Source organism: Parasteatoda tepidariorum, chromosome 8 (genome assembly GCF_043381705.1).
Source record: "Parasteatoda tepidariorum isolate YZ-2023 chromosome 8, CAS_Ptep_4.0, whole genome shotgun sequence".
NCBI lineage: Eukaryota > Metazoa > Arthropoda > Arachnida > Araneae > Theridiidae > Parasteatoda > Parasteatoda tepidariorum.
In genome coordinates this window covers 27016091-27027823 of record NC_092211.1, presented here as the reverse complement: position 1 = coordinate 27027823, position 11733 = coordinate 27016091, and the positions used below count along the sequence as shown (strand labels likewise).

Here is an 11733-nt window from a genome sequence, read left to right as displayed (position 1 = left end):
CGAAGCCACAGCGGCAGAGCAGCGCAGGCCACGTCACACAACCACAAACCCGATTATAGGGCGGGTCACATTCACACAAAGAGGAAAGGACATAGAACACAGAGAGAAAAAGATACATCCATGTCCTGAGCAGGATTCGAACCCGCGACCAATGGCTCCGCAGTCAGACATGCTAACCACTCGGCCACCTGGTCGGCTCTCACAAAAAATATATAAATCAATTATCAGGCCACTTTTATCCGTTTTTCTCTAGGCTGAAAAGGTAAAAATTACAAGGAAATTATTTGTTCTCTAATTACAATAAACACAATCATAATTGTTATTAAAGTTTACATTGTCACCCCTCCCGTTTTCTTTTAACTTTAGAATGGCATTTCAAAAATATTACAAGAATAAATAGAACTTACATTTCGAAGTCACATTATAATGGATTTATGATTATTTCATAAAGCAAAAATTCCAACGGGATCAAATCGTCTCTCAACGAAATTAAAAAGAAGTGTCAGTGGTATGTACACAAGTAACGTCAAAAATATCTGCAATAGATCTTGCATAGTTCGTCCCACTGCAAGCCATGCTGATTCTCTTTTGAGGCGAATTAAACCTGTTTCACTGTTGGCAGCTTCCGCGTGCAGAGAAAGCAAAGTACAAAATATTACCAAGGCTAAAATGATGGTAATAAAACGCATCTGGAAAAAAAGAATTAAGAAAGTATGTTTAGATTTTAAGTCTTTCAGTGTTGCATATAGCAGTTATACAGAATACGATCAAATGGCAAATATGTAAATTTTTAATAGTTTCTGAAATTTGAATAATAAGAGGAAAAATTTAAGAGATAATCAAATGGGGAAATATTTTATTTGCTGTTTTTTCAAACAATACAAAATGAGAACAGTCATATGAAAAGCAATCAAATGGCAAGTATGTTAACTTTTTGGTAGTTTTCAAATTTTGAATAACAAAAAGAATTCGTTTAATGGTTTCTGAAATTTGAATAATAAAAGGAAAAATTTAAGAGATAATCAAGTGGGAAATGTATTATTTGCTGGTTTTTTAAACATTAGAAAATGAGAACAGTCATATGAAAAACAATCAAATGGCAAGTATGTTAACTTTTTGGTAGTTTTCGAATTTTGAATAACAAAAAGAATTCGTTTACTGGTTTCTGAAATTTGAATAATAAAAGGAAAAATTTAAGAGATAATCAAGTGGGAAATGTATTATTTGCTGGTTTTTTAAACATTAGAAAATGAGAACAGTCATATGAAAAACAATCAAATGGCAAATATACAACTTTTCGGTAGTTTTCAAATTCTGAATAACAAAAAGAACCATTTAAGAGGTAATCAAATGTCAAGTACGTGGTAATTTAAAAATAGTTATTTAGAAAATTAATATTGTTTATTTGTTTAATGGTTATTTAAATATTGTAAAATAAGAACAGTCATACAATTCTTGGTCATAGATGGCGCCACTGGAAAACAAGAGCATTCGCACCCCCTCCGCCTAAGCAGGTATTCGTCAACAACAACAACAGTCATATGAAAAAAGATCAAATGTTAACTATGATCGCTTTGTGAATTATAGAACTAACGATTATGTTAAATTTTTGTAGTTTTCTAACTTGGAATAACGAGAGTCATTTAAGAGATAATCAAATGTCAAATCATTATTTAGGGATTGCTTAAATGTTGCAAAATGAGATCAGTCGTATGAAAAAAGATAAAAGAGCAAATATGTTAACTCTTTAGTAGTTTTTAAATTTTGAAGACCGAAAATAGCCATTTAAGAAATAATTATCAAGAAGTAATCTAATGTCAAATACATTATTTAAGGGTTATTTTAATATTCCATAATGAGAACAGTCGTATGAAAAACGACCAAATGACAAATATGTTAACTTTTTAGTAGTTTTCAAATTTTTGAATAACAAAAAGAAGCATTTAAGAGATAATCAAATGTCAAATACATTATTTAATGATTATTTAAATATTGCTAAATAAGAACAGTTATATGAAAAACGATCAAATGGCAAGTGTGTTAGCTTTTTTAATTTGTTTTCGAATTTTGAATTAAAAACGAGCTATTTTAGCCATAATCAAATGGAAAATATATAATTTAAATATTATTTAAGCAATGCATAATGAAGACAGACATGCAAAAATGATAAAATGGCACATATTTTTTTAAAGTGTTCCCTAAATTGATTAACAACAGAAGTCACATAAATCTCTGATTTTTCAATAGTTGTCGTATGCTAAAGAATAAGACCGTCCTACTAGAAGATAATCAAATGACAAATACACTCTTTTATAACAGTTTTTAAACATTTTGCGGTAAGAAAAATCTCATGAAGTATGATCTAATGACAAATATGTTTTTTTTTTCTTTTTTGGAAATTGTATAAGAGAGAAAGTTGACTCACCGTAAATACGTTTTCAAAACTTCCATGCTATGAAAACAAATACCTTCTTGAAATTTTTCTACGTTTTTGGGGAATTAATATCAATTAATCCATATTAATTTCAGTTAATCCATCAAATTTTTATGAATGACAGTTACACTTGAATAAATGATCCATCGTTGGTCAAAGAGTTACAATAATAATTGTGGAGCTTTAAGTAGAACAACTTTTAAGTGGATGAAGGATTCGTTTTTCGCTCAAAGTTTTGCTGTTAGAAAACGGAAAGAAACTTTAAAAATAAAAAAAAATTATTGATACACTTGATAATGAGAAAAACTTCATTTGAATTACACATTACAAAGATTAAAAAAATAACAATAACCTGATGAGACTTGTGCCAATGCAGTTACCGGAACTAATATTTTTTTGACTGAAATGCTTAAACGTTTGTAATAAACAACACAGTAACTAATTTTTATTTTAACGTTACTAAAAGTACAGACAGAAATGGATATAAATAACAGGGTAAGAAAAACAAACAAAAAAATATTTCACCTTTGTTGGGCGTAATTAATTCACACACTTTTTTTTTTCAAAGTTTAAGCAATGCATAATGAAGACAGATTTATTGCCTTTTAATTTGTTAAAGGATTTACAGCAAAGAAAACAACTGTATTCAATAGTCTTATTTCTTTTTAAATTTTTAATTTATTCTTTAGAAAGTAAACTGAGGTAAAGATAAATTGCTGTAAATACAAATTTCATTATGATTATGCCTAACTTGGTCATTTTATTAGTTATGCTTGTAATATATTAAGATAATTTTTACGTCTTAAGAAAGATATGTAAGAATTTCTTTTTCTAACTTGCATTCTGAATGGATAAATATGCCTAAAAAATTGTATTTTCAAGCATTCTGAATGGATAACTATGCCTGAAAAATTGTATTTTCAAGCATTCTGAATGAATAAATATGCCTAAAAAATTGTATTTTCAAGCATTCTGAATGGATAACTATGCCTGAAAAATTGTATTTTCAAGCATTCTGAATGGATAAATATGCCTAAAAAATTGTATTTTCAATGCATCGAATTTTTTTTGACATGATATCTGTACTTGCAACCCATTTTAGGACTTATCAATCATTTTTTTGTGATTCTAAACCAATTAATTTCCAATAATCAATATTGATATTATTTTTATATGATTTTGCTGTCTAAACGCGACATCATTTTTTATGCACTTTTGTAATATAACTACATACATTTTACTCACTGAACAATTTAATTAATCAATATACTCATTAATCAATAACAAAATTAAGCAAAAGATATCTGAAGTTGCAAAAAATTGTTTTATACGATATTGAAATTAATAGAAGAGGAAAAATTTTGCTTTACACTTACCCTTGCTTTTTAAGTAAGAGAGTAAATTAGATAATTCTTTTACATTCATTGAATTCTCTCCTAAATGCGTCTTCATTCTTTAGAAGTTTTAATATCTACTCAATCTCTATTTGTCAATTTTAAACGTGCAAAGATTTTTAGAAGATAATATTTTGAATGATAAAAGATGATGACTTTCTATAAGAGTTTGAATTTGCTCTGTCACGTCAGTAGTACGCACATTTTTAAAAACAATACTATTCATCATTTATGAATTATTTACGCATTTTTACGAATAATTTAAACTGATTCAGCAAAATTTTAAAATATAGCTGTTAACTTTATACTTAGGTATCTATTTGGGTCGCATTCAGCACTAGCTACACTATCAATTAACGCAAAGTTTTCTTCTTCTGTATTGTATTTTTTAGATGAAAATTATCGTTACTACGAGGACTACACATGTAACACCTACTTTTCATTTTTTAGATGAAAATTATCGCTACAACGGCATTACACATATAGCACCTAGTTTCCCTTTTTTTGGATGAAAATTATAGCTACTACGGTACTACACATGTAACACTTAGTTTTAAGTTTTTTAGATGAAAATTATCGGTACTACAGATATAACACCTATTTTTAATTTCTTTAGATGAAAATGACCGCTACTACGGCACTACACAGATAACGCATAGTTTTCATTTGCTTAGATGAAAATTATCGCTACTACGGTAAGCCATCACATAACGCTAAGTTGTTTTTTTTTCTTTCTCTGAGATGAGGATATTATTGTTACTACGCAACGCCATCAATTAACGCAAAGGGTTTTTGAAGTGATACTTCTTATGCGACTTCCAACAAGGTTGCGTTAAACATTTAACGCTACATTTTTATTGGCCGGGAAATCACGTGGTAGGATCCAGTTTTCCCTCATTCATTTCCATATTGTTTTGGTTCTCACTAGCATAAAAATAATAAAAGTCATTAAAAGTATTCGCGATCGCAACGAACTATAGGGGGCGTTGTTGTATGAGACTAATACCTGCGATTTCTATATAAACAGTCATTCAGTTACTCTAGAGATGTCGTTAATGTAGCACGTAGCATTGGAACGTTCCTTCTTTATTGTGGCTAATTAAATTTAAAAAAAAAAATGCTTGATATTCTTTCTTATGCAAACGAAAACAAAATGGTATCTCTTTTTATTAGAGAAGGAATATCCAAAACACATCGGAAAAATATTTGTACATTAACAGAAAAAAATATGTATATTCTTATAAGAGTTAAAACCTAATGCCCGAGAAATAGTATTACTAAATTTAATGATATAACATGAAAGGCCCATTTAAACTTTACATTCTATAGTTTTAAGAATCATATTACTTCAAAAATTAAAATGAACAAAAAGTATACATAAGCCTCATAATTTTATGAAATTTAATTTTGTAAACAAAGTTTTTTGACAACAATTTTTATCAAAAAATTTCAAGTTTCAATAAAAATCATTATTTAGAAACTAAGAAACGTAAAATAAAGAATGCTGACGAAACAAAAACAAAAAAACAATTCTTTTTTGTCGCCATTTTTAGTGCTACGAAAATTCGTCTTTGGGATTTGCCAAAAACAAAACAAGATGCAATTTTATTTTTTCAGGAGGGAAATATTTTACCGAAAAAACGAAAATGTACCAATTCCCACAACATAAAACTTTATCTTGGTAAACGTACGTTTTGGAAATGTTATTTCATTTGGAATCTTATTTATCAGAGTTCATATGGCGATATGATTGTTTTGAATCTATGCTAAACTCTATATCGGCTCATTTTCCACCGAAATCCGATTGACTATTTTGATTTTAAATAAAGTGTTTTATTTTATGAATTGTCGCAAAAATTTTAAGTGTAGATTGGCGGCACTTAAAAACCGCCAAATCTGTAGCGGCGGTGGCGTTAATACGTAAGTACCGAATTTTTATTCCATACTTTTCTGAATCATATTACTTCAAACATTGGAATATACAAGAAGTATACATAAACACATAATGTTATACCATTTAATTTTTCAAAAAAAGTATTTTGAGAACAATTTTTATCAAAAAATTATAAACTAAAAAACGGAAAATAAAGAATTCTTAGGATAAAAAAAAGATTTTAAGAATTCTTTACATTGAAATAAAAACTTTCATATTGTTTCTTTTTTTATTATTCTTATAGTTCTTAATCAGACGTAAAAAACCATTCTGTAGAGAACCATCATCAAATGAAAAAAAAATATTTACAAGCAAATTTTTTATTGTAAAAATCATTGCACTTACCTGATTTATGATTCCCGGAGAATTCCAAAATGATAAGTTCCTTGTTTGAAAACTTTATTCTCAAATAATAGATACATAGTTTATACCTTCATTACTTTTAGATAACATACTACACAGCAAAATTTTATAATTGATATGAATTTGAATATGTAGCTAAAAACAGAATAGCTGAATTCTAGTTGAACTTATTCTTTCAAAATTAAAAAAAACTTACCAAGAAAACGATTTAAATTAATTAAGAATCAGCACAAATGGCACTATTTCAAGTAACTTGGATAATTTTTTATTGTTGTTTTCCGAATTATATGGATACAGAAATATATACTATTCTATAACGAAGAAGAATATGCTATAACTATTACAATTCTGTATGTTCTGAATTCATATTTATTCACTGGAATGACGAAAGCAATGTTGACTTCACTTTAATTCGTAATGAATTGAAGACAGAAGAAATGCATTTTACCTTAATACACACATCTGTAACAGTATCCGAAATCGGAAGTCATCAGTTGCAAGTTTGTTGATAATAGAAATTAAAAATTATTGAGGAATTTTTCTTCAAATGTTTGGCGTGTTCTGTTCCTGAAAGATTTACTAATATTCTGGAGATTTTTTTCAAGTTCTTCGGCCTTTTCCTTAGGGAAATTTTGTTTCTTATTTGCTGCTAAAAAATGGCGTCTGATTCAGTCAATGACTTTGATGGAACTAAATGAAAACGTGATAAATTAATGTCCGATATTTACAGGCTCCCGCTAGACGGCGTACTCGAGCGTTGCGATCGCGAATTGTTTTTCTATAAATATTTTTTTAGTTTGTTTTGATACACATATAATTTAATAGGGTAGTATTTTTTATTTTCAAATTTAGTGGATAACAATTGTAAAAAATGAGTGAAAACAATCCCACGGACAATGCGACGGATTTAAGGTTATGTCAAGGTACGTCTCTTGTGAATATCAATTGATTGTTAGGTTTTCTCTTTTCTAAGTGCCATTTATATTTCACCAAATGTAGCCATGAGGGACATTAGATTATTTATTGCAAAATCTTTATCACTATCCACTGCAGGTTCACAAGCTCTGACAGACGTTACTGGTGAAGAAATTGATTATTGTGAGCGGCCTGTGATCCTTGCAGGAGATTTTAATGTGAATTTATCGTTACCTGCAGCTGAAACATTATTAACCTTCTTTAATGACAAATTTAGATTGGAAATGATAAATGGTAGGAATGATCCAACAACCAAAGGGGGAACTACCATTGATGCAGTTTTTGCAAGAAATATTGAAAAAATAGAACTCAAACATTTCGTATCTTACTTTAGTTATCATAATCCCATTGTAAATGTTATAGATTTGGATATTTCTCCACTCGAAAATGATAATTAAAAAATGCGATCAATTGCGAATTGTAAGCAATGTTAATAAAGTTTGTCTTAAAGAAACAATATGATTTCTCTAAAAATCAATTTCTACCCCTTCCCATTTTCATTTCCGCATTACGAAGTTTCACTTCTTCCGCGCGGAGGGACTCCACGCACTATTTTTTATATGAAAACTATTATAGTCTGTATTATCAACAACAAAACACTTGAACCGAAAAAAATACTTTTTTCAATGATTATTGTAAAATTTAGGTTGCGAAATGTAAAGTAGCTTCAGAATACTTTTTTTTGTTTTTATAAAATAGTTCGAAGAAAGAAATATAATTAGAAACAGTACACCGTTAAAACCTTATACTTAACCATAAAAAACACTTAAATTGTTTGTTATCTTAATGCTGTTCCAATTTGAATCATATGGTATAAGCGCTGCATGCGCTATCATGCGCGAATCGCATCGCATTCACGCACGATAGCAAATACGAACCCCATGCAGTAAGTGAAAAAGGATCCTCAATATTAACTGAATAATTTGATCCTGTGATATAACATTATAGTCACGATGACTATTTATTAATCACTTATAGTATTAATTATTTAATCACTTTAAAGACACTTTTAAACAGTTAAAAAGTCACTTTTGCTTCTGTTTCGTCTTATTAATGTTATGGGGATTTCACAAGGTAATGTAACCACTGGTGGACATTGATATTTTTTTTCTTATTGATGACCTATCGATATGACGCATGCACTGAAAAAAATTCCTGAAAAATTACTGTGAAAAATATCGGCACTTAAGTTGTCAGTACCTTTTACTGTAAAATTTTATCCCGTAAATTTTTCAGTAATATATTTACTGAATTACAGTGATTAAGTAAATATTTGCTGTTAACTATGCTGTATATCAAATTTCTTTCGTACCATAAAACTTTACAGTAAAAATTGATTTTACGGTAAAAAGTACCTGACTGCCGGTACGTTTTACCGTGAATTTTTAAGAAGGTAGGTGCGACGTAACTTTATAAATGTGTCACTGTAAATGTCGCGCTTCGGTTGTGGTGTTAGCCAGGTAGCTTTCTTTTGAAGGGATTTATTGTCGAAGAAAACTACATTATTTCAGGGATGACACCTTACTGCGCTTCGTAAAAAAATATTTTCTGATGGTAACCGGAATTTAAGTTATTTTTAGTTTATTTAGACTTTTTAGTTATTTAGTCCGTTTAATTATTTTAGTTTATTCAGTCCATTTCGTTATTTTAGTTCATTTAGTTTATTTAATTATTTTAGTTTATTTAGTTATTTTTAGACATTTTAAGTGATTTTTCTGCCACTACGTATCGAAAATACAAAGTATCATATGATATGCAAATTTATTAGAGTTATCTCGTAGCTGCAACTCAGAAGAGTGGATGTAATTATCCTTATTGTGCAAGTTTAACTATTTAATTCGCTACTAATTTACTGTAACTTTTACAGAAGCAAAGCAGTTGGCATTCCTGTTATTGCATTTGAAACTTCCAAAAAAAATTTCTTTTTCACTTTTTATATAATATGATAATATGTACAATATATTCGGATATTTGTGAACATATTCTTTAAAGATACATAACTGTTTAAAGATTACACAGGGGAACACTTTTTTTTCCATTGCTTGAAATATTTAACAGATCTTAGATACTTTCTTATCGCTGATTTCAAATCTGTAGTCGGTTTCTCTCTTCAAGCTACAATCTTTTTAAACGACATTTTTAGTCCATCTTTTGTCGAAATATGTCAGTTTAAAAATGTATGTAGGACAGGAGGCGGCATAAAAATTGCTACAAATTTCTCGTTGAGTCTACACATCCTCAGATTTAAAATCGCATAGGAACCTATGCATAGAATTCCAGATTATGAACTTTTTCTTCATATGCTTCTGAACAGATTATCATAGGCATGAATCCCTAGCGGCGTATGACGACATGTTCTTACATGAGGTCTTATACAATTTTAATTCTGATGATGTACCGTAACTTCCCTAGAAGTTTGCCGCAACCTTCACGTTATCCCCTGTTACATATAACGTTTTTAAGCTTGTATATTTTGACAAAAAATATAGATACTAAAAATGACATCTAAAAATAAAACTGCAGCTTTTGGAGCAAAACTAATTTATTTCTGAATTTCAATCCTCACCCCCGAATCAGGCAAGGTCAAGTATTTTTAAAAGTAGGGGAGAGTCGGACCCACTTAAGGAGTATTGCTTATATTTCTGTATAGTATTGAGTAATAATCAATATTTTTGTATGTTTCTAATGTTTTATCATCTAATTAAATAATTCAAAAAGAATAAACCGAAAAAAAGAATAATTTAACTTAAAAACATAGAAATTTAAAAAAACGTTTTTTTTTTTCAGCATATTTTCAAAATGTGTCGGGTAGCCCCGGCCAGTTACAAAAATTATGTTTTTTGACTATTTTTTCAGGTGTAAATGAAAATATCAAAACCAGTTTTATTGGTAATAGTATTAAAATGATTTTTAATCGAAACATTCAACCAATTTTTCTTAATTTCAGGACTACTGTATTCAACATATTTTCAAAGCTATTGTTTACCATGTTACCAACTGCATAAGTACTTGAAACTTTGAAAATAATCTTTTTTTAATATAACAATTAATGTCTGATGACCCATTGACTTGAAAAAATATTTTATACATGTGAAATTGACAGTGGGCGGGGATACCCGACACTCCCCTACAACAAAAAATTATTTTCTACAGAGTTATTCGCTTGCTATCGTACTCCTTTTGGTTCCTAATACTATTCAGTTATTTTAATTTCGCTTTCTTAATAACAAAGCCTGTTTTTACAAAGCAAAACTTCCAATAAAATAGCGTCTAAAGATTATAAAAAAAGGCATTATTCAAATAAATAAGAAAACTGCATTGTAGAATAATCATTTTATCAAATTTTTCAACAAATTACACAGTAGCAATGTTTAATATGCTCGATTTAAACAATTGAAAGTCCAAATGTACTTAGCAGAGTAGTTACGATGGTATAAACACCCCAAAAAGGTATTTTCATTCCAGATGCACCTATGTTAACTATGTCCTGTATCATTCTTTTAATTAGAGCCCACGTTGACTCTTTTCCGTGACTCGATTCATTATTCGCTGATTCAGTGCACAGAATAAACAAACTGAACACAACTACCAAGATTGGTATGATTTTTCCAAAATGCATCTGCAACATAAAAAATTGTATGCCTGAAATTTTTGCATATTTTAAATACATACATATTATATTTTGAGTAATATTGTACATGTTACATTTTTAAGCTTAAAATTTAATATTTCATAAGCTAGTAATAAAAAAGCTTTGATTTCGCAAAGATTTGGTTGGTTGGTTGTTAATTTACGTCACACTAGAGCTGCACAATGGGCTATTGGCGACTGTCTGGGAAACATCCCTGAGGATGATCCGAAGACATGCCATCACAATTTTGATCCTCTGAAGAGGGGACGATTTCGCAAAGAAACTATTTTCCAATGAGCTGCACAATCGGTCTTCCCGATGAGCAGACCTAGTGCGTTCTCCAGAGGTGGTATCCACTCTTTCAGGACCACCGCAATGGGTGAGATACCGTTGGTCATGTTAATTTGGGCGTCTAGTTTCTGCCGGGGATGTCCTCTCTGGCCCAAAAGATAACCCAGTGTACTACTCAAAACAGTCCCCCCCCTGAGAACACACCTGTTACTAATGATGTTCAGGCGCAGAGAGGGAGGAAGAACTCCGAGAAAGCTTAGGGGTTACACAATGAGATTGGCATTGGCGTATTTTAGTATCTTCGAATCCTGCTACAATTCTTGAAGACTAGAAACTCGCCAATTCTCTCATGTCTTAAAAGAAGTTGCATACTCGTATTTTAACTGAAGGCACTAGGTATTTTTCATGTTATTACTGATATTAACTTTTTATGGACTTCGTTTTAAAGGAATGTATATCAGTAATTCAGTATTTTTTTGTGTTCTGAAAGTATTAATACAAAAAAGTCACTAAAATTGAATTGAAATAAAAAAAAATGTGAAAAAAGTTAATGTTTTTTTTTTCTTTTCCTGAGGTGGTAGCATATACACACATATTTATTTGCGAGAATTAAATTTTTATAAATCTGAATTTTTGAAACATTCGTTAACTACAAATAAAATAGTAACGAAAAATTAAAATAAATACCAAAAAATTGCTTATTTAAAAAAAA

At 29.6% G+C, this 11733-nt stretch overlaps 1 long non-coding RNA gene across 1 annotated transcript in view; it reads right to left on the bottom strand.

Annotated features, from left to right (window-relative positions):
* Nucleotides 1–3942, bottom strand: part of LOC107450439 (uncharacterized) — a 10670-nt gene extending 6728 nt beyond the window's left edge. Inside the window, exons 1-2 of the long non-coding RNA XR_011637527.1 lie at nucleotides 3811–3942; nucleotides 408–689 (exon numbers count right to left, since the gene is read on the bottom strand). This is a non-coding gene — a long non-coding RNA (uncharacterized lncRNA). The remainder of the gene's footprint in view (nucleotides 1–407; nucleotides 690–3810) is intronic.
* Between the last annotated feature and the right edge of the window lie 7791 nt (nucleotides 3943–11733).